The sequence below is a fragment of the Centruroides vittatus genome, unplaced genomic scaffold (genome assembly GCF_030686945.1).
Source record: "Centruroides vittatus isolate TY-2023 unplaced genomic scaffold, ASM3068694v2 contig_926, whole genome shotgun sequence".
Classification (NCBI taxonomy): domain Eukaryota; kingdom Metazoa; phylum Arthropoda; class Arachnida; order Scorpiones; family Buthidae; genus Centruroides; species Centruroides vittatus.
This window is the reverse complement of record NW_027122612.1, coordinates 160,785-185,077: the sequence shown is the minus strand read 5'-3', so window position 1 is coordinate 185,077 and position 24,293 is coordinate 160,785. Positions and strand designations below refer to the sequence as shown.

Here is a 24,293-nt window from a genome sequence, read left to right as displayed (position 1 = left end):
ATATATAATCATTCATCATATTTGTCATTAATTTATAAATTTCTTCACTATTGTTTTCTGTTATTTTCGGAATGTCAGTAAATCGATTTTCGATTTCTGTTGAATATCTTGAAGTTTTGTATTTTATTCTTTGACTTTTAATTGATAAGTTGTCTGATTTCTTAGTCGAAAAATAGCAAAAATGTTGCTATTGTAGGCAGGTGGCGGAGATGTTGAAAGTAGTTGTGGTGAAGTCCAGACAGCAATCCAGTAGTAACTCTGAACAGATTGTATAATCAATAGTAGATTCTCCGGCATGTGTTAAACAAGTGTATTCTGCAGGAATATCAGGCATGATGCGTCCATTTATTATGTACATTTTAAGATCCGTTATTATTTATATTAGTTTTTTCCCCAGTCTATTAAGCTGTTTATCTTTCGATTGACGAGTATTTTGTATTAGAAGATCAGGTCCATCATATTTAGAGTCCATTGTTTCACCGATTCTTGCATTAAAATCTCCTAGTAGTCGTATGTTGCCGAAATATCAATTAGTTTGGAGGTTTCATTTAGATTTGTTAAATCATTAGGAGGGATATAAACGAGCATTAGAGTCATTAGTTTATTGGTTATATTTGCAAGGATGAGTTTGTTGATTGAGATAATGAGCAGGATGTAGCTGTCGGATTTTTTTGTTTTGTATTATTTTACAAAAATATTTTTTTATTAATATACAGAGACCACCGCTCGGACGACCTGGGCCTATTAGTTTATGCGCCATTACTGATTCTATTATAAATTTATCAAAAAAATTTGACTTATAAGTTTATTCAGACGTTATCCAAGTTTCTGTTGTAGCGAAGATATCGGGTTCAAGTTTGGAATAAAAAAAGGTTGATTAGAGGAATTTTATGTTTAAGACCTTGGCTATCCCAATTGACAACAGTAAATAATTGGTTGTTCAAATAAGTTTTATCGTATTGAATTTTACTTTGCTTCTTAGTATATCAGCTTGTTGTATTTGTTAACCTAGAAGACGGAAAAAAGGTATCCACATGTACTAATTTCCCGGTATTTAAACTATAAGTTAATTTTTCACGTTCAATTATTAAAGTGTCATTACGTAGTTTGACCTGAGGACTATGTTTTCGCAGTTCGTAGAAAGTTGGGAGTAGGTATTTTCGTCTAATCCTTGAGATTTTTGTTAAGTCCGGTGATATTTGCATATTTTTCCATTCTTCTAGCAAATTCTGTTGTTTCTTCCGTATAAAGGTGGAAAAAATGCGATCACGAATATGATTATTGCCAAGTCTTATAGTTGAATTTGATGATTTAGTTAGTTGAACTATTTCCTGGATGTCTTCCTCAGCTATGTTTTGCAAGTTTAATGAAGTAGTAATAAAATTATGAATTTCTAGTCTAGAAAGTTTAAGAATTGGGATAATTATATATAATTATATTATTGCGGTAATGATCATTAATTAGAGAGTCCATTTTAAATTGAATACAGTCCTTATCTACTTGTAATTTGTCGACCTGTTGTTTTAGGTTATTTATTTGTTCTTCCATTTTTTTTCTGTTGTTCTTTAATTTCACGGATGTTTTCATGTATAAGGTCAAGATCTTTTATAAGGATCATTTGGCTAAAAAGTTTATCGTTAGAAATGTTAATCAAGTTGGAGATTTTGTTCCAAAGGACTGCTGTAGAGGTGTCTGGTAGATTGTCCGGCTTGTTAAGTAAAGTAGGGTCGAAGTTAGTTAACTCACCTGAGAGACTGAGTGCTTAGTTGTGAAAAATTAGGGTTCACGTCCTCTGTGAAGTCTTTTTCGGAACTTAAGTTAAAATCCGTTATTAGCCTGGCGTTTGACGAGGATGGTTGATTCTTTTTGCCGTCTGGTTTAGAGCGATTCATTGGCGGTCTTCCCCGCTTTGGTGGAGAACGTTGCATTTTTACTAATATTATTATTACCTCTGGTGATATTAGTTAAAACAAATATAAACTTTTTTAACACTTTAAGTTAGTCAGAATCAATCAACACTTAAACTTTATGCAGATAACCAAATGAATTAATAATTATTATATGATGATAATAATACAGGGTGTCCCAAAAAGACGTAATCACTCTTTGATTGTCAAATATATAAATATTTTTTTGTAAATAGACGTGTCTTGACAAACACACAGTCCTAAGAAGTTAAATGAATAAACAAATAAATAAATACATTAATTTAAAACGTATTACTAAATTAAAAAAACATATTATTAATCGTCTATCAAAGAGTGAGTACATCTTTTTGGGACACCCTGTAGTTTAGCAACACAATTGACTAAACACGAATTTCTCTATTTATTCATTATTATTATATTTTAAATGTAAAGTTTTTCTTATCCGAATATAGTTAACTAAGATAAAATATCTCTAAAATTAAAGATCGAGTCTAAAAGCATATACATTCATCTCACAGTCTCACGTGGATAAAGAAACTAATCCACAGAAAAATTTTAGAACTTTTAAGAATTATCTTTCCGATTACGTCTTTAATAAGAGGGGAAAAAAACGAGTTGTTTTAAAGTTGAGAATAAAATTTCATAAAACGTTTGATTTATTAATGGATGATAAATCAATATCATTAAAATTTTTTTAATAATCTTCAGTTTGAAGGAAGGAATAACTTATAAATTTAGCATAGAAAATTATATTAGATTTTTGGTTCTTGCTATTACATCATTTTATTTAAAAAATATTTGAGTAATTTGATATTATTCATTTAGAATAGAAATAGCCTATTTAAAAAACAATGTTTTAGCATTAATGAAATATAGGCCTGTCTATAAATGAATATTTTTTTGGTACATTCTATAATTATATATTGTAATATAGTTCTATAAGTTATTATGTTCTGCAATAATAATAATATAATAAATTTTATGTTATTGAAGCCAGTTACGGCACTAGTATTATTATATATATATACAACAATAACTTTATTCGAATATATCAAAGAATAAATTAATGTTTAAAAATATCTTTTATAAAATTGCTCTCACAGTTTATTATTATTTTTTAAATAATTAAGATAGAAATTTTATCTTAAATTATTATTGAAAAATCGTAATTTCAAAGAGCTTGCAAGTTAGTGGAGGTTATTAAAAGGGAAAATAAAATAAAGCTATAAATGAACAGATGTGAACGGACTAAACATGATAATCTCTGATCAACAGAGATCATCATGTTTAGTCCGTTCACATACTGTGAAAAACTCTATCATTTTCTCCTACAATTAAATTCGATACTTTCACAGTTCCTGATTTACCTCGGGAATTTCTTCAATAAGTGATATAAGATGCCAACTGTTTTTGTTATTTCCATGGATTCCTCTTGAATTAAAAGTTGCGATGGATCGTTGGCACGGATCTTTCTCTTCTGCTTCTTCTTCTTCTTTCGCATCACGTTTTTGAATTAAATAAAGACATTTCATCAGTGGTACCAATAACCGTTTTCTTACATGGAATACAAAATTGTTTGAAGAACGTTATCATTCTATCTTAATCTCTTAAAATACTCATTAACAAGGAAAATTCAATTTTAAACACTCTACATGCCGGATATCCTTCAATGATTAATAACATGCAATATTCCATATCGGAATTAATGAAATTCCGGAATTAAAGTGAAATTCCGGAGCTTAATTTCAATATAGATAGATATATATCTGAAAGGGATGAAGGAAAATTACAATTCTTCCTTTGTAATTATTCTTATGGAATATGTTATTTAATTAGATCTATGTTTATCGTTTTATTTTGTTGACAATATTGAGAAATTTTAAAGATTTCCTCTTTAAAAGTTTCCCTAAAAATTTTCCAACTCTAAATTATTGTAAACAAATAGATTATACACAAGAAAATGCTTTTTAAAATCCATAAAAATTGATTATTTGTAAAATAAGATTAAGGCGATTTTAAAATTTGAAAATTATTTTTAAAATAAATAAATAATCTCTACTTAATTTAATAAGATTTTTAAAATATATTGAAAAATAAATTTATTATAATATAATGTAATTGATAATTTTTTAATATCCTAAAAAATATAAGCATTATTGTATTATTTTAAAAATATTTATCGCTTTATAATAATTAAATACTATTGCTTGAATAAATTAAAATGATTTTAACTTAATTTGAAGGTCATTAAACTCTATAAAGGGTTTCAAGTTCAGTCACACCATGGGTGTACTACATTAGTAATGCAAAGTAAAACTTCTTAATGAAGTTATTTATTATAATTATGTAAATGACATAATGAGATTAAACATCTACCATCTATAATAAGCCAATTAATTTTTATATTTATAAATTCCTACTTGAGAAATCAATCTTCTTTTATATACATGAAAGCTGTCGCCTTTTTAATGAATTCCTATTGCTGTTCAAATGGTTTGATAAAAATTTATTTAACGGACAATTTAAATTAATTATTTGATTAAAATATCTATTTGGAGTAGACAAATTTAGTATTTATGTAGAATTTTATTTTATTTAAACACACATGAATCAAATCAGTTATTATACATGTGAATGGTAATTTAGCATTAAAATTTTATTTTGATATAAATAATGTCTTAAATGAATGTTATAAATGTTCATTCAATTTGTTTAAGTAACTGAAAACTCTAAAAATAAATAAAGATATTTTGTAAGATGTGAAAATATTTTCTAGTAAAAAAAACTAAAATTAAAGATTGAAAAATTAATTTTTAGAAAATTTATTATTGATTATCCTTATCTAAGAGAGAATATAAATTGCTAGAATTTTAATTGAAATTTTTTAATTAATACATATATATAACAGGAAAAATTATATATTTACATACACACACACACATCTATATACACCTACCACACACAACTACTTTATTAAGTATAATATGTAAATATATCAAACAACTTTATAAACCAGTATTGTATTCACGGCAACATATAACTTGCGAAATTTGCCAAAAAATAATAAATTAATTAAATTAAAAATGGTTTATTAGTAACCACATGCAAATAACGATTGACATAACTTAAACTTTGTAACAGATTAATATGTTACGAAAAGGACAATTGAGACAAATGACTTTTTCAGACTATCCTAAACACTAACTAAATAATATACCATTATATTATAGTTGTGTATATAATACTTATTAAATTATTAAATAATTACAGGTATGCAGGTGTATGCGTGTTTGTACGTTGTAGGCTATATAAGTGTGTGTAGATATAAAATATATGCTATACTAGTACGGTACAATGTGTAAAGGTAAATGTCAAACTGTAGAAATATAATTGATTTGGAATTATTGCTATTTGAACTACATAACTAATTAATAGATAAGGTATATGTATTTGTGTGCAATATATCAATAAGATTGATTTATGCTGAAAGTATAGCATATGAAGCTATTTTTATGTTATAATTTAAGCATAAATCAATTTTATTGAGAAGAAAGTAGGGAAAATAGAAGTGTTCTTTATCAACTTGACTCTTTTGTCACACGTCAAATTCCATTTACAACAATGTTACTTCAACTTAGAGTTTGTTTCCATTAACTCTTGATTCAGTTAAATAGTAGGAGCTAGTAATGGTTACTTATAATTTTCTTCTTCTCTCAATAAATATTTAATTCGTTAATGGATATGTTATTTTTCATTAATACAAAAATAAGTAATTTTATTTGGTATACAAAATGAAAATCGAATTTATCTTTATAAATAATAAATATGATCTACTTTTTTCCCCTAATAATCTTATAAAATTTAAACGAAGAAGATTATTTGATAATAGAAAAGAAAAGAACACGAAAAGATGAGAAAATTGATTTTAAAAACATTTAGAAGAAAACGGAAGGAGAGAAAAACAAGATAAAAACAAAACGAGTAAAGAAAATGTGAGCTTAAAAGATAAATGAATATGAAAGGTAACAAATAAATAATAAAAAAGATTAAATAAATAGAATTTTCATCTGAGATTTAGCAAATTTTAAGAAAATTGATTTATTAAAAACTTTATATTTTTTTGGTAAAATTGAATTTAAGATATTAAATTATACATACGCATTATTACGAAAAATATAAAACGATCAGAAAAGATCAGTCTTTATTCTCTCAAATTTTCCCAAACAGAAATATAGAATCGAATCGATCTTTTTAAAAAAAGGGACACCAAAAAAATGACGTCATCACAATCCATTTTACTTTATCAAACGTGACAGATGAAAGAAAATTATCAAGTCTAATCATGACGAAAAATTCCAGAATGACAGTCAATATTAGTTGCATATTTATGATTTTCTACTCTTTTTTTTATTACCGAACCAATGAAACACATGTGCGTTTGACTAATGGAATTAAATACTTGAGAACGTCACAGGGGTCCTGACAGTAATGACTTCATCTCGATGACTAAATCTAATTCCGACTCACTATTGGAACCTGATAAAAGTTGAGTATATCATGACGTCACGCTAGTTCTCAACTGGCTTTAGCTTTGTTAATAAATAATGCCTTATGAAATTCTTTTTCAATGAACTCCATTCTTTGTTTGAGATTGCTGATTTTGTAAACGTCTCTAAGCTTTTATTATGGAATCAAAACTCGAATATTGTTAAGTCAGTTATTTATTTCTTCACAAATTGAACTTAATTTTTTTCCAGAATTTGAGTTTAGTTTATTTTCCATTAAAACTAAAACGGAATTATAGATAATTTATATAAAGAATATTTAAATAATTAACTGTAGATAAAATAATTTAGTGGAAATTTTAGGTAGAAATACTCGATCTTGGTTCATACCCATAATTCGGTATTATTTAGTATCTTAGGCCTTGCACAACAATACAAATGATACGGAATTTACGTTATATAAGCCTATATATAAGGAGCCTTCTGTCACTTTTATAGTGTTTACGAAGGCCTCTTTTATGTACAGTTTGCTTAGGACCTCTCACGACTTGAAATACTGTCACTGATAATATTATTTATTTATACAAATAATATAAATTTAAATATATTAAAGCTAAATTATATCAAACTTAATAATTAACTTTCGATTTTAAAATTGTAATTTAAAAAAAAATTTTAAGTTTTATTTAAATATATATTATATATTCGATTTTAAAATTGTAAAATATAAAAAACTTTATATAAAGTTATTTAAGCTTTTAAAATTTTAACAAAACAAAAAGAAAATTTTTAAAAGAGATTTTTATTTAAATTTTTACTTTAAAAATCTTAATTTTTAACAAGAAAATTTAATAAATCATTTTAAATATTCATGACTTACGATGAATTAAAAATTTAATGTAAGAAGTTTTTCTTGTGCAAGAATTCTTTAACACATTTATATGTGTAATTTTTTTATATTATTCTTAATTAATATTTATTATGGTTAAAACCGAATTTTTTTTAATTTAAAAAGTTAAATTTTTAAATAATTCAAATATTATTTTTGACATTTATAAAAAATAAATGAAAGCTCAATAAATGTAATATTCATACAAAAAAAAATCGAAAATGACATCGGATTTTTTTCCACTTAAGTAATTCTTAATAATTTTCTCTGCTGTACCTTAATCTTGTATATTTTTTTCATTATTAAACAAAAAATTTGCTTTTAAGGCGTACACTATTTTTGGATTAAGAAATAATGAATAAGCCTTTAAGAAATTTTTTTTTATAAATCTCATCAAATGTTTTTCTTGATGTCACTAAGAACAAATTCTTTTGGACATCAAGAAAAAATTTTAGATTATTTTATATTAACTTTTTTTTGGTCATAATAAGGTTATATTTTAAGTTTTTCTGATTGTAAGTTATCACACAGGTAAGAGGGAGAGCTCCCTCTTATCCATAAATCGATTCACCCCTTAGGAGTCGCTAGCGACTCCTAAGGGGTGAATCGATTTATGGGGGGTCAATGAAATAGGGGTCATTAGTAGGGGTCATTTGGAATGGTGGATAAATTTATATTTATTATATTTAAATTATAATAAAAATAATGATAATAATTTATATATTTTTTAAATTTTAATAAAGTGAACGATACAGTTTAGAATTTTGATCTAAGTGAAATAATAATATTCATTTGTTTGATTTTTATTTTATCCTATTTGTAATTTATTCTCGTTTTGCATCGGTATGAAATTAGTAGGCAGATTGAATCTAATTTTGCAAAGGAGTTTATAGGAAAAAATATTGACACTAATTATTCTACATTTGGGAATTAAGGACCTGTGAAAGGGTGGGGGGCCCTTTTAATTATTCTACATTATCAATCGGGGAATTGGGTTTTCTACTTTGTAATATTTAATGTTAATTTAAAATCAAGTATTAAATTAATTACTAGATATTATCATCAAATTTTATTTTTCACTTAACTCATTTTATATTCATATTATCAAAATTAAATTTAATATTTTTATAAATTATTTATTTGTTGATTCACATAAACGGAGGAATTAATTATATAACTTAAATATAATACATTACGATGTTTTTTTAACTTATTTAAAATTAATTGCTATTTCTAAAGATCTCCTTTTAAACGATTACGATGCGTTATTCAAAAAAAGTCTATTTTTTTTCTTTATATTTAGATTTTTGTGAGTAAAAAGTTTGAAATTTTTCTAGATGAAAACTACCTTTGAAAATTTTACAACTACTTTAACGTTTTCTAGTTTCTAGTCGTTATAAAGTTAGTGTATAAACAAACAACATATGGAGATCACTCGAGTCAGTTTTGAAAGACATCTTATTTTTGAGATGGCACGAGTCTTTTCTAAAGACATTTCCAAAAGTTCTTTACTTCTTCTTCTTACTTGTATTTCTCTGATAAGGATATTAGATGCAATGTCAAACACATCTGTTTGTTTTGATTCTGACTCTTGCATTTTTATTACGTTACTCTACTACCAGATTATAGAAGTTTTGCATTCAAACATATGCTTAAATTTATCTTAAGTAAGTTTTCTTAGATAACTTATAACATTTTTTTATGCCATTTTTAAATATGTTAATACCTAAAAATCATAAATTAAATCAACATATTTTTATTTTTTAATTATTACAGAATTTCTTTTGTAAACTTTATGAAAGTAAATTTAAAGGCTACACAAGACTAATTTTTATGCTATATTTATTTATATTTATAGCCCTTCATTAAATGCTTAATATGATAATCCTGTAAAACAATAATGCCGCCATCTATTGTATACTTTGATCATTAAAGATTCTAGATTATATCAAAATTAATGACTAATTAATGATAATAAAATGTTAATTACTAGGAAAAAAATAACTCATAAATTCCTATATTAAATGATCTTCAAATTACTACATTATCTGAATAATTTATTGCATTTTTCTAATGTCAGTTTTCATTCTTCTATGGTGGAATTTCTAGATAAATGTATAATAAAAATTTTAATGTAAAATTTATTATAAGAAGTTTGAAAAGTTGTTATATTTTTAGATACAATATATCCATGAATTAGCAATAAATTATAGTTAATAACAATAATAATATATTGTCCAAATACTTTTCGTATGTATTATAATTTTCCTTTTATGGTTATGTAAATATAATCGTTATCAGCAAGTACTCAAAAATAAAATTTACAGTTTTCGTAGCTTTGTTGCCTTATGTCGGTGCATTACCACGATAAGGAAAGTAATAAATTATAAAAGAATAGTTGCTCTTTGATTTTGATATTATTGTCTTTTCGAACTAAGTCAAGTTAAACTGTCGAAATAACAAGAAATCTATAACATATACAATATGTATTCACAATTAAATGATAAATATTCAGTATTTAGCTGGTAGTAAACAGACGAAGACAGCAAAACTGCTATTTATATCATGTATAAAACTTCGGTATAAAACTTATTAATGTATTAATTTCTATTGCTTTATATATTATGTAAATTCAGCAATATATAAAAATAAGTACAGTATATATAATGTGTAATATAGAATAAAGATTCGAATTGACAGAAAAATGTTTTAATTTATAAAAAAAAATTAATTTTAACAAAAAGTTTTAAAAATTAAATTTAAAAAATCGGACAATTTGCCCAAAATCCAAAAGTATTAAAAAAAACACTAATATGGTCTTTATAAGAAAGTCGATGCTATTAAATCTTTACTTTAGTACATTTTTATATACTTTCTTGGTAATAAATTGCCTTTTATAAATCTAATCTTTAAATATATAGCACATATAAATGTATTTTTTATTATGATATCCTTTATTTAATTAGCTTCTCACATGGGTATACGTATGTATCGTGTATAAACTGTCTTTATTTATTAGTGAAAACATATTTGAGCAGTCTGTCAGTTTAAGTAAATCGGATCTATTCCATAGTCTGCTACCTTTCGAATTTTTGTTTTTACTTACTTCAAGAGATTCTGGAAGTTCTCAATCATGAATTAGAAAGGATTGTTCAGAATTCTTTTGCGAGGTTCTTTGATGGAATTGGCTTTCCGCTCTTCATCACGTACTGTACTTTATACTTTAACTAGTACCAAAACCGTTTGATTTGTTTCAGTTTGGGTACATTAGGCGCATTGTTTTCGAGGGAGTATACCGTATCCCATGTTGGTCAAAGACAGCAAATATCTTGAGCGTAGTGAGACATTGGTATATCTGGAAAAAACGCGTAATCTCCATTCGGTTAGTGTTTCTTCAAGAATGGTAGTTTCTTCTTGATACTCTTCATACTATATTCAATCCGTGATAATGCAAAGTTTAGACAGACTGAAGGCCTAAAACTGCCAGCGAGGATGGTCTCAAACCTCATGACTATCCACACAAAACCTCCGTCGGAAACTTTGCGTAACGATCTTTTTTCATAGTATAAAGTTTTATTTTTATTAATTAGTAATAAATAACTATTATCCCGCAGGCCATATTCTTATGATTACAGATTTATCACGCATTTTTCCGATTTTTATTCATTAATGTGGGATGAATCTGTAATCATAACAATAAGGTCAGCGGGCTCATAGTTATTTATTCCTAATTAATAGATAATAACAGGTTAGAAGCTTATATCAAACTTTTATTTTTCTCACATTCAGAGCCATCCAGTGTAAAATAAGAGTTGTCCATAACAAATCCAAATTGTTTTTTAGGTGTTAGATCTTTGTTCAATCATTGGAGTAGGCCACCTTGTTTGATTTTCTAACTGCTTCGAGTGTACTAAAATGCAAAAATCTTTTTCCTAATAACGATATTCCTTTTCTTTAATATTCCATGCTCATGTGTGAGATATTTTGAACCTTTGACCTAACTTAAGAAAAGACTGTCTACCTTACCAACAAGCGGCATGTTAGTTGTTTACGCTTTGTTTCAGTCATTTTAGTCTTTTTTCCTTCATTTCCTTCAGCGCTAGATAGAGTTTTATTCTCTTCCACTTTCTTAATTATATCATAGATCCTGCTTTTTGTAACGCCCTTACACTTAAAATATTCCAGAGTGAAAAGTTTACCTATATATGCATATATATAAGAGTATATATATGTATATAATATATGCTCTTATCTTATTTTATAATGAATCAATAGTTTATGATTGGTTTAAACTGGTTTAAGTGAGTTAATATATAGAAATACACCTAATAATGTTATACCTTAGCTATCTTCCTTAATTAAAGGATTTAAAATAAGTCCGCTCTTTTAAATAAATCCTTAAATAATATTCTTAGATCCTTAAATGGATCTTTTATCCTTAAATAAATAACTCTAAATATGATTTAAACACCTTTATAAATATTTCTCAAGATGTGATTTTTGAGTTTGTTGACTTTTGAAGTCAAATACCTGTAGATTTAAATAAATTTAAATCTAATATTTTAAAATCCAAATCTGACTTTATAGATTTATTTCGTAAGACTCTCAGCATCGCACGGAACTCTTTTAAAAACCTCAAAGTTTTACTTCAATTGTTGATTCATCATAAACAATTCAATAGTGTAGAAATCCATAAAATTTTATGACATTCTGCACCAAAAACTCTGACATGTTTTCATATTTCTAAACACAAAAAAGGAATAGCATTTTGAATGTTTATACCAAATGTCACGGATAAATAATGTAAATATCTTTTATTTATAAAATATAAGCTAGTTCTAGACAGATTTTTTCGTTTTTGATCCATGAGATTTTAAAAAGTGAATTTAAAGTGAAAATTCACAAGCAATTTAGTATGTTTTTCGACTTTAATATTAGTATAATTTTTTTTTCTTTTTAATGTATTCGTTTTAAAATAAAGTAGCCTACAGATATAGGCTCCAAGTAAAAACCAAACTTCCCGATAATAGTTCTTAATCTTCATTTTTTATTGAAGACCAAGCGTTAATGTCCAACAAAACTTAATGTTTCTATAACTATTCGTTATATCTATAAGACTTTTCAACAGACTAGTGGGAGAAAAGTATGTAGTAGTAATCATAAAACAAGATTGCTAAATTTTGGCGAGCAAAACAAAAAAATGGACACTTCAGTCAATATGGCCACAAAGGCAATAAATAAGCAATGATAATGCTACAGGAAACAGTATTTAGTTTTAGATTATTATTATTATTATTATTATTGGTGGTAGATTGTGGCGATAGTATTGAATTAAAACTACAAAAAAAAAAAAATAAAAAATACTGACTGTAAACAATTATTATTACAGAAATTCACAACTTTCTGATTATTGTTTTACTCTAATTTCTAAAAAAAAAAAAAAAAAAATATTTCTGTAGCCGGGAAGACTTTTTCTATGAAGATCTAACTCTAATCAAAAGCTGCTTTTTATTACGCATTTTGTTCACAAGTCATATTCTTCAAGTTGTACTGTACTCTTGTCTTTACAGAGAGGCGATTTTTCTCTTTGGTCAATTGTAAATGCATTTATGAAATGTTTGTATCCACATTGCTATTATGGGCTCGTGGAATAAATAAAAATTGAGCCAACCTTTGAAATTTAAATTTATTTACAAATTTAAACGTTTATATGAATACTGTAGGGCTTTGCTCACTTACTCAAAAATTCGTGACGATTCATCGATTCCCGGTGCCACCGTTTCTACTTTATTTTTTTGCGATGGAAAAACGTGTCATAACGATTTTAAGGTAAGCATTTCATATAGAAATTGTAAAAAACACACGAATAGCATGACAAAAATAGAAAGTTCCTTCAGCGATTTTACTTTAACGTTCGTTAAAACAATGAACGAAATAGGATTTTTGGCGTTATTCTATCACTAACACAATACAAATTACGTTGAACGTTAGTTTATTGTAAATATTCTATAAAATAACAATATGGAGGACATAACAGCCGGAGTTATTATTATTATGGCCAGTCTAGAAACTTGTTTGGCAGTGTTTTAAAATTATTTTAAATAGACAACTTTATTCAGTACTTTATTCTTATTTATTAAAATCTCGGACATATAAGCATTTTTAAAAAAAAAAAAAAAAAAAAAATCCAGCTCGGACTTGTGATTCGGATGCCAAAAAGTGGACATTTTGTACCCTACCCTACTATACCCTATACTATGTGGACCCTACTATAAGCAATATCTTACCAGTTATATTACGCTGATAACTTCAAATCTCCAATTCTCTTGATAGAAGGGAAAATAACTTTAGTGCACGATAGGTTCATGTTAGTGCACGATATCACAGAAATAAAAAACGAACAAGCTCAGAACCTTCCTAAGATTACTGAAATTACATTTACTTATATAAAAACCCGAATTAAATAGTTTTTCCAAGTTTTACAAAAGTAATCAAATTATTTTTCCAGAACTTTTTTAATTCAGAGGATCTGTTAGAAGTCAAGAGATACATAGATTAATTAATTTTTTAAGGCTCCTACTATATTTTAAAATTTTAAAAAGCAACAAAATAAAGTTAAAAATTGTTATATATTTTTTATTTGAAAATTTTTTTTTAATACATAAGAAATGTGACGTCTAGAACAGCTTTCACATTTCTGTCAGAGAGGATCCTGCTTGCTTTCTTGTGATAGAGCCAGGTTTAATTTTACTGTTGTAGAACCGGTGCCTTAGCTAAGTCCCTTCATATCTCCCCATCAAAAATATATCAGCCTCCAGCTTAGTGAATCAATGCTCCTATGCAGTATATAATATGCTTTCATTGCGTTAACTTAGGATATTGTTACTGTATTACTCGTGGACTGTAGTTATTAGTGCTGATTGAAAAAAAGAAAAAAATACCAGTCATTCGTCATAAAACTTTGTTCTCTTTGTTATTGTTTATGTCTGGATTTTTACTATCAAATAATGTAAATCTATTTTTAACGATTAAATTAGTAATAATTACTGAACCAAGCTTGAAAAGGAGGAAAATTAAAATGATAAATTTGAAAGTATTCATGTAGGCAGTATTAATGCCTATTTGAAGGATTATAATTATATTTTTCAGCTTGTTAAGTTGTTAATTTCTTTCCTAAACAAAAAATAAATATGAAATAAACAATCGAATTATTCAAATAGAGTTTGCATTTTCATTGGAACCATTACCTTATTAAATATAACTGTGAAATTATAAAATTATAATACTTAAAAAAATCAATTATAATAAATGAAATATTCCAATTTCGTCAGTAAGGTTTTGAAATTATGCATAAATTAAGAAAAATAAGTCGATTAATATGAATTTATTGTTCATAGAACCTTATATTAACGTAATATTTCATCTATTTTCTTTTCAAAATGCTATTTCAAGCGGAAAAATAATATCTAGTGTTTTTACTTTTACATTGTGTATAGAACAATAGAAGTTATTTATTTTTAAATATTTTCATCCATTAAGTAATTTTTACCATTATTTCCATATTTTTTTAATGTAATAACGAGGTTAATTAAATTCTTTTTACTTTCTAGTCATTACAAGGCAGGTCAAACGAGCGAAAACTCAAATAGTTTAAGTGTATTATCCTGCGGAAATTGTATAAGGCGTGGGACAATAGACATGTCTTAGAATCTTCATGCGAACTTGAGGTCTATACGGTGACTGTCAAGATACTGTCTTAAACATAATAACTCAATATTAAAAGGAAAGAATATCAACCAAATGTTCCAAAACTCTCTCTGTCGGCGATGAAACGTTTTCTGTATCAAGTTTATGAGTATTTTATTTCGTTGAGAATGTTGTGACCTAGATGACGTAAATGAAACGCTAGGAATTCGAACAGATGTATTATTAACAAAATAAAGCTATATTGCATATATTATTGTTTAATTTTATAATTGTGCTGAAAGATTATAAAAGCGGCCTAAGTCATTTTTTAGTTGGCGAGATGATTTTTTTTAAATTTTTATATTTTGATTATAAAAAAGAAAATACAAATATATCTAGTCTTGAAGAATAGGTTTTTATTTGCGTAATTGTAAAATTTTACGAATAGTCTGAGAAATAAACTCGATGTTTTCCATTTTTCACTTTCATAATCACCGACACAATTGTCTTTCTGCAAATTAAATGCTAAAAACAAATCTAATTTGTTGAATTCAACTGAAACTTTTATTATTTTGGAATGCCTAACAATCTCAAACGCCATCTCTAAAATCAAAAAACAAATAAACAAAAGCCACCACCTGTTAACATCCCTACCGGGATTCGAACCCGGGACCTTTGGATTAGAAGTCCAACGCGCTATCCACTGCGCTACAGGGACTTGCTGCAATTATTTGACGCTCTTGTATTAGATTATTTTATATAAATTTGAGAGTGTTTCTTTGTTCTTGTTCTTATTAATAATGAAGACATATGCTGAAGAATAATTCATAATTAAACCGAACAAATTATCAGTGCAAACAAAGGTCATAATTTCAGAGATGATAATAATATAATTAAATTAAGCAATTTTTATTTAGATTTAGAACAATATATATATTTTTAGTTACTAATTGTAGTTTTAATTTAAAAAGTTGTGAAATTTAACTTTTGTCATTCGATCCTACTGATCTTTAGAACTAAGCAGACAAACACGAACAGTAACAAAAAAAACTTTATTAAAAAGGTGAGAACTGTCACCGACATCCTCGGCCAACATCCAGGCAAAAACCCGCGAACTTTTGCGCCACTTTTTTACAAGTTGCCAGCCAACATCTCGTTGGCAAGTGTTGCCAGGCAGTGTTCGGGATCTCTGGCGCTGGCGGCCACAGCTACTCCCCCACCAGTGTCTGCGACACGAAACGAGCGGGAAAGGTTACATGTCGGCCAGAGCGTGTGGTAGTTTGTTGCGTTGGGGCTGGATTGTCTGTGGTACGTCTAGTTGGCGCTGGTCTTGGCATTGGAGACGTTGGGGGTAACTGGTCCGACTCACTCGCTGCGAGAATAAAAGCCGGTTTCAGTCGATCAATAGAAACTACAGTTTCTTTTCCCTTTATGCATAGAGTGAATGTCTTGCTACCACGTGACACGACTTCGTAGGGTCCATCGTATGGAGGCTGCAAGGGCTTCCGTACAGCATCATTGCGAAGAAATACGTGGGAACATGACTGCAGTTCTTTGTGGATAAATGGGTTGCGGTAGGAGTGGTGCACCACAGGCACTGGTTTTAAGTTTGCCATCATCGTCCTGAGTTTTTCGACGAAAGAACATGGATTGACGTCCTGAGAACCTGGGACGAAAAACTCTCCAGGCAGTCGGAGGCTGGTGCCATAGAGCATCTCAGCCGCGGTAGTATTGGTGTCTTCACGGAGCGCAGTTCGTAATCCTAACAAGACTGTAGGTAGCACTTCCGTCCATCTTTCAGTAGAGTGACACTTGATGGCAGTTTTAAGTGAACGATGAAAGCGTTCAACAATGCCATTTGCAATTGGATGGTATGCTGTTGTCCTAACTCTTTGGGTACCAAGAAGCTGAGTGAGAGATTTAAATAAGCCAGATTCGAATTGCCGTCCTTGGTCAGATGTTATTTGGGCAGGCACTCCAAAGCGAGATATCCAGCCTGAGTACAGGGCTGAAGCTACTGTTTCAGCTGCTATATCTGGCAACGGGATTGCTTCAGGCCAACGAGAAAATCTATCGATGATTGTGAGGCAATATGTTGAGCCGTTGGAAGGTGGCAATGGACCAACAATGTCAATATGAATATTTAAAAATCTAGCGTCTGGAACAGGAAAGGTTCCCAAAGGGCTAGCGACATGTCTCTGGATCTTCGATCGTTGACAAGAAATGCAGGTGCGAGACCATGTCTGGCAGTCTTTACTGATGGATGGCCAAACAAATTTTGCTTTTACCAATCTTGTTGAGCTCCTTACACCTGGATGGGACAGGTTATGGACAGTGTTGAAAGCAGTGCGACGATAACTAGGCGGAATGTATGGACGAATGCGACCTGTCGATACATCACAGTAAATTTCGACATCACTATCAGGAAGTTTAAACTTCTTAAGTACAAGTGATGAGTCACTTGAAGTCAGGAGAGACTGGAGCTCAGGATCTTGCTGTTGGTCTTTTGCAATTTTGCTATAATCTATAGATGGGCTACTAATTGATTCAATACGGGAAAGAGCATCAGCTGGAACGTTATCGATCCCCTTTATGTGTCTGATGTCTGTTGAGAATTGTCCTATAAAATCAAGATGTCTCAACTGACGGGGTGTACACTTATCGTGTCGTTGCTGGAAGGCAAACGTTAATGGTTTATGGTCTGTGTAAATGGTGAACTGTCGTGCTTCCAGCATAAACCGGAAATGTTTCACAGCCAAATACACAGCCAGAAGTTCTCGGTCGTATGCAGAATACTGACGCTGAGAGTTACTCAGTTTGCGGGAAAAGAACGCCAGTGGCTGGAGACCTTGTGCTGTAACTTGATGAAGGGCAGCGCCCACAGCAGAATCGGATGCATCGACGTGAAGTGCAAGGGTAGCACTTGGTGAAGGATGATGTAGTAAGGTGGCATCTGCTAATTGTGACTTACATGACTCAAATGCCTGAATCGAATTGTCAGTCCATTTAATCTCGCGCTGGTCGTTTTTCTTTGCTCCTTTAAGTAGGTCGTGTAAAGGAGCTTGGTGATGGGCCGCATGGGGTAGGAACCTACGATAGAAGTTCAAGATGCCTAAGAACCTTCTCAGTTGTTTGAGGGTCTGTGGTCGCTTCTGTTGAGTTATGGCAGATACACGTTCTGGAAGTGGCATAACGCCGTGGGGAGACACCATGTATCCTAAGAATGATACATGTGGAGCAGCAAAAGTACACTTGGATGCATTGATTTGCAGACCGTACTTGTCAAGGCGTTGAAACACTTGCCGCATGTGCATCTTATGTTCCTCCCACGAAGTGCTAGCAATGAGGATGTCATCTAGGTATGAAAAACAAAAGTTTAAGCCTTTCAAAACTTCGTGCATGAATCGTTGGAATGATTGGGCTGCGTTGCAGAGACCAAAAGGAAGGAAAACGAATTCAAATAGCCCAAATGGCGTTGTAATGGCTGTCTTTGGCACATCATCTGGGTTAACTGGTATATGATGGAAGGCTCTAACCAAATCGATCTTGGAAAATATTCGGGCTCCGTGTAGACTTTGACCAAAATCGTGGATGTGTGGCACTGGATAGTGATCGGGAACAGTTATCCTATTCAGGGCACGATAGTCTCCAGTAGGTCTCCAATCGTTACGACCCTTCGGCACCATATGGAGGGGAGAAGCCCAGTTGGACTTTGATGGTCTGCATATACCTAACTCCATCATGTGCTGGAATTCTTGCTTTGCTACTTGCAGCTGAGCCGGATGCAATCTACGGGGTTTGGCAAATACGGGTGGACCGTGTGTCTCGATATAATGCATTGTGTTGTGCCTGACTTTATCTGAAAACGGTCGAGGACGAGTGAGATGTGGAAAGTCCTTGAGGATATCCTGCATTGGGGAATTGCTGATTATAGTTTTGACTGAAGTAGGTGGTCCTGTATAATATCTTCCTCGTGTAGTAAGGGAAGTCAGGGGGTCGACCAATAATCTGTTTCTGATGTCGAGAATGAGTCCAAAGTTGGCCAAAAAGTCTGCACCGATTATAGGCTTCTGCACATCAGCTATGGTAAATTCCCATCTGAAAGAACGTCTTAAGTTGAGGTCAAGTTCTAGCACCTTTGTTCCATACGTCGAGATTTTAGAGTCGTTGGCAGCATACAATTCAACCTTTGTAGGCTGATTCTTAGTGCGATTGGGAATGATCGATAAATCTGCTCCAGAATCAATTAAGAAATTTAGGCCAGTTTTGTTGTCATACACAAACAGACGGCTATATTTAGGAGCCAGGCTGGACCCACAGGCCGTTACTGCGGCTGGCTGCGCTCGTTTCCCTGATCAGCAGTTCGGTCGAAGGAACACGGCGAACGACATTTCCTAGCGGCTGATCCAAACTTATCATGGTAGTAACAATATCCCTGACGATTGAGGCTTCTTCCTCGAGGGCGTGAACTAATGCGATACCTCGAATTCGGGTCATGTCGGTTTCTCTCTCTACTACGATAACGGGGACGAGCAGTACGCGATACATTAAGTTCTGCAACCTTCGTTGTGAGTTCTAAAATCTGCATTTCGAGATTTTTGATTACGGGATTGTCGGCTTCTAAGTTGATGCTGGCCAGTTGGGTTGGTTCTGTAAGTTCAGCAACCTTGTCAGCAAGGATGGCTAGCTTGTCTAGTTCATCACCGCTAACAGCCAGAACTGTCTGAATATTTTTGGGGAGACGTTGGAGCCACAAGTTTCTAAGAAATTCTTCGGTAATCTTGCCCGCTGAAAGCTCCCTCATTTTACGGAGTAAAACGCTGGGTTTCTGATCCCCTAACGCCAGATCTTCAAGCAGAATTTTAGCCTCTTTAGCAGCGGAGTTCTGAAAAATTTCGAGGAGTCGATCTTTGAGTTTAGTAAACGGAGCCTCGGCTGGACGGTCAAATACTAAGTCACTGACGTTAGATAGAATCTCCGCGTCCAGGGAATTGATTAAATAGTTGTACTTAGTGTTCTCACTTGTAATCCGATTAATGGCAAAAGCTGCGTCTAGCTGCACAAAAAATAATTTGATGTTGGTTTTAGTGAAGATAGGCATTTTTGCCTGTACACGTCCGATTTCCAACTCGTTCTGTTCCGCCATTTCGGGCGCCTAACTATGCGGGTACAAGGAAAGCGGGATAGTCTTTGATTAGGCTTAGCCCGAGTCACGCACTCTTAGTCGTCTTATTGAATTTACGATTCAGAAACTGATCATACCTGCATGTCCTGTTAAAAATGTTCCTTCATAGACACAGAGTTGTTCACTATCCAATTCAGTCGAAAGTCCAGGTAGTTCGTTAATCGCATCACGTTCGGGTCACCACTTTGTCATTCGATCCTACTGATCTTTAGAACTAAGCAGACAAACACGAACAGTAACAAAAAAACTTTATTAAAAAGGTGAGAACTGTCACCGACATCCTCGGCCAACATCCAGGCAAAAACCCGCAAACTTTTGCGCCACTTTTTTACAAGTTGCCAGCCAACATCTCGTTGGCAAGTGTTGCCAGGCAGTGTTCGGGATCTCTGGCGCTGGCGGCCACAAATTCTTCCTATCAATAGAATTTTTATAATCAGATCATTCGTATAATTGCAAATTAAAATTTTAAAAAAATCTTTCACAATATTACTTATAAAGTTACAGCTTAATTACTTTATGAAAACAAGTAAATATTCAAAATCCTCAAAAGAAATCTTATCGTGTTTAATTTAAATTAGTTATTAGAAATTAAAAGAACAGCAAATTATGAATTTTGATTTCATTTGCCTCATGATTTACTTCTGCATTTTGCTTGATTACTTCAGAAATAGCCAGAAGGCAAGAAGAGAAAGTTCAATATTTTATTTTTATTTCCTTTTTCCTCTCTTTTTTTATTTTTCAATACTTTAAACAACTTTATTTCTTCTTTTCTGGAAAAATTAAATTTAATCAAAAAATTCCCAGATATTGAAAGTTTGAGCATTATCGAGCTAGATAAGTGCTGTCTAATTTACTATGATTAAAGACCGCCATATGTTAACAAACCATAACATAATTTTTAAAGATAAATAATATATATCACAATTATAAAACACTTTTATCTTTTATATTAAATCAAATACTATGATATAACAAACATTAAAACGAAAACCATATAAAGAGTTTGATTATTTTAGCCTACTATTGTCACATTCATCGCGGTACTCGGATGGTACGAAATGACACGATGTCGTTGGTAAAGTAGACAGCATTTTTTCTGATGTTAGCTATAACAAACTGTACCATTTACAGCCGAATATCAAGTTGTAATGTACCAACGAATGAAATTTCGCGAAAAACAGACCAAATATTTAAACTCGGTAACCTCGAAAACCAATTAAATCATCATATTTTGTGCAGGCTGGTAACCTGGTATTATGTAATTTTCCTATTCCGAATGTCACGATATCGGTGGATCCGATAGGAAGAAAGATGTTGCGACAGGGGGTTAAAGTAATTCGATCAAAAGTAGTCATTGCCTCCTCCCGGAAGAGAGGATGGTCAAAAACTACTAATTAATACAGGTCTACTATTAATTAATTAATATTTTAAAAGTGATTCGTGTTGGATCGGTTGTGATGGCCCCGCACGTGATCGAAGTTGCTAACCTTAGCGTCCGAAAGACTTTGTATAACTTGTTTAAATAAAAAACATCTTGTAAAAATGCTAGAATAATTGCTTTTATGTGATATGTCTAACTATGTTTAACTCCCGAACGGAGTTAGACATATTTATTGCTAACAGGAAAAGTATGATGTACAGGAGCAAGATCACCACTAAAAGAATTGAGAACATTCTGACGAAAAATTTCAGCCCGGCATTGTGACGATATCACAATAAATGATTGCTCGTTAGAATTAGTTTGGTTTATTTGGTTACGACAACGCGACACGTGAGTGATCTGCCAAGGAAAATGCATCTGGGGAAGTCGTTTATGTAAAGTTGGCCCCAATTGAAGTGTTACTAACGCGAAGAAAACCCAGAAAACTCCACTTGGCCAGTCTGTTGGCCATGCGCGAACCACGCCCGGCTACCGAGATTCGGTGGTTTTATCCACTTGGTTACTGGAGTATACTTATTGGTCTGCAATTTGAAAAAATTTCCAGTCGTCCGTCGGTCTCTGACCTTCCTTAATCTTGAGAACGGAGTTAGATAGATGAAAGTAGAGATCAGACATGGAAATTGTAAGAGAGAAGAACCAGATTACCTATATATGAACTTCCGATTTGTACCGCAAGTCACGTTATTTCAATACAAAAATTTGCCCTGAACGGAGTTAGCAATAGAGTCTTGCTGGTTATGTATCTAACACGAAAAGTATGGTTACACTCCTTGCTATCTGCTACCTTTTGCAGTAATGGCGTACTGGTGCATCTATTTCGCGTTATATCATTGTCGCAGTAATTTAGTGAATATAATTTATATTTTTTAAAATTATATTCTTTTTTATAAGAATTATATTTAGGTAATCATTTTGTAAACTTTTTTGCCAATAGATGGCGCTACGTGTAACTCGGAAAATCGAATGTAAATAAAAATTGATTGATTTATAGAAATGCAATCGATATTTTGGGATGGGATATACGACACAACCTAAATTAGAAGCGTTTGAACAAAACTATAGTTTCGTAGCAATTGGTCGAGCGGCCTAGGAGTATATAGCAAACAAACAAATCAAAAACATGTTTTGATTTTAGATAAAACTAGTTTTAACTTTTAATATTAGTTAAAACTAATTTTAGCTACATAAATACGTTTGAGGGAAATAAATAAAGTGATAATTGGGATTAAAACATTTGTATTATTTAATACGATATTTATTTAGAATATTGGTCACACATCTGTGTTATTAACATTAATTAAAGCGATACGAAATTAATCATACACTATAGGAACATTTTTGAAGAAAATCACAGAGCCATGTCGGCAATATTAATTAAAGTATTATAAAAATAATCAAACACTATGTGATTTTCCTTAAAAACGTTCCTAGAGCCATGTCAGCAATATTAACACTAAAGCAACATCAGTAATATTAATTAAAGTCATACAATCATAATCCCATAATCCTTCAATAAAGGAAAATAATGGCTGTTATGTATATATCTATATGTTGCAGTTAAAACCAGTTTTTAGTTAGAATGCGTTTTAACTAGTTGAAAGTAGTTTATACTGGATGTCTTTGTTAAAACCCGTTTTGTCTAGTTAAAACTAGAATTTACTGCTAGTCAAAAATGAATTTGAGTTAAAAGTAGTTTTAACTAGACAAAACGGGTTTTAACAAAGACATCCAGTATAAACTACTTTCAACTAGTTAAAACGCGTTCTAACTAAAAACAGGTTTTGACTGCAACATATATACATGCAAAAAATTGTTTAATAGTATAAAAATTAAAACTGTTCTTCACGATTTAAATGCTTAAAACAGAAATAAAAGTTTTATCATACTAAGAGAGAAAATTTACAGTGTCACAGCCAGTTGCGCACCCAGAGAGTGGGCCAAGGAACCCTGGCATCCCAAAGTAAAAGAAAAAGAAACACAAGTAAACTTTCCAAAATTATTTTCTTAATTAAAATTCATTTTTATATTTATATTATGTCGTGTGTTCTATTTCGATATCACTTAGGAATTAGTGGTCACATAAGGTGGAAATCTTATTGAATTCTCATTAAAAAAAATTTTATTCTGTTAACTCGGCTTCTCAATAATTAAATCTTGAGTGCGCCACTGAGTACAGATAATATTAGATAATATGCGCCATGATAATATTAGATAATAAAAACTAGGAAAATAAGCATTCGAAAAGCAATAATACAAGTTGATCAGCTTTCATCAAAACTATTTATGACAATGACACAGGAAGTTTTCAATAAACTAAACTGCACATGAAAGGAATTACAATTAACAATGGATACTTATTTCACATACAAGCTTCCGAGTGCATAATTCTGTTTGCTAGCTTAGTGCATAAATTGAAAACAACATAAGAAGTGAACACAGTTCAATCAAAAATAAGCATACCTGTACAAAGACAAAAATAATATTCAGTAACTTATGCCAATACAACACTAATATAAAATAAATCATGAATAAATTCATGCAATTAGGAGCTACTGTTATGTTGGCTACTTGACACAGATGTTGACTCAGAAATAGAAAGCGAAGTAAAGCGTGATTAACAATTTAAATATATTCTGAAGAAAATGTAATGATATAAATT

The 24,293-nt window shown here is 30.7% G+C and overlaps 1 non-coding gene across 1 annotated transcript; it reads right to left on the bottom strand.

The window, feature by feature from the left end:
* Window positions 1-15,653: 15,653 nt before the first annotated feature.
* On the bottom strand, window positions 15,654-15,726 carry TRNAR-UCU (transfer RNA arginine (anticodon UCU)). The gene has a single exon. It is a non-coding gene; the product is annotated as a tRNA-Arg (tRNA).
* Window positions 15,727-24,293: the final 8,567 nt, after the last annotated feature.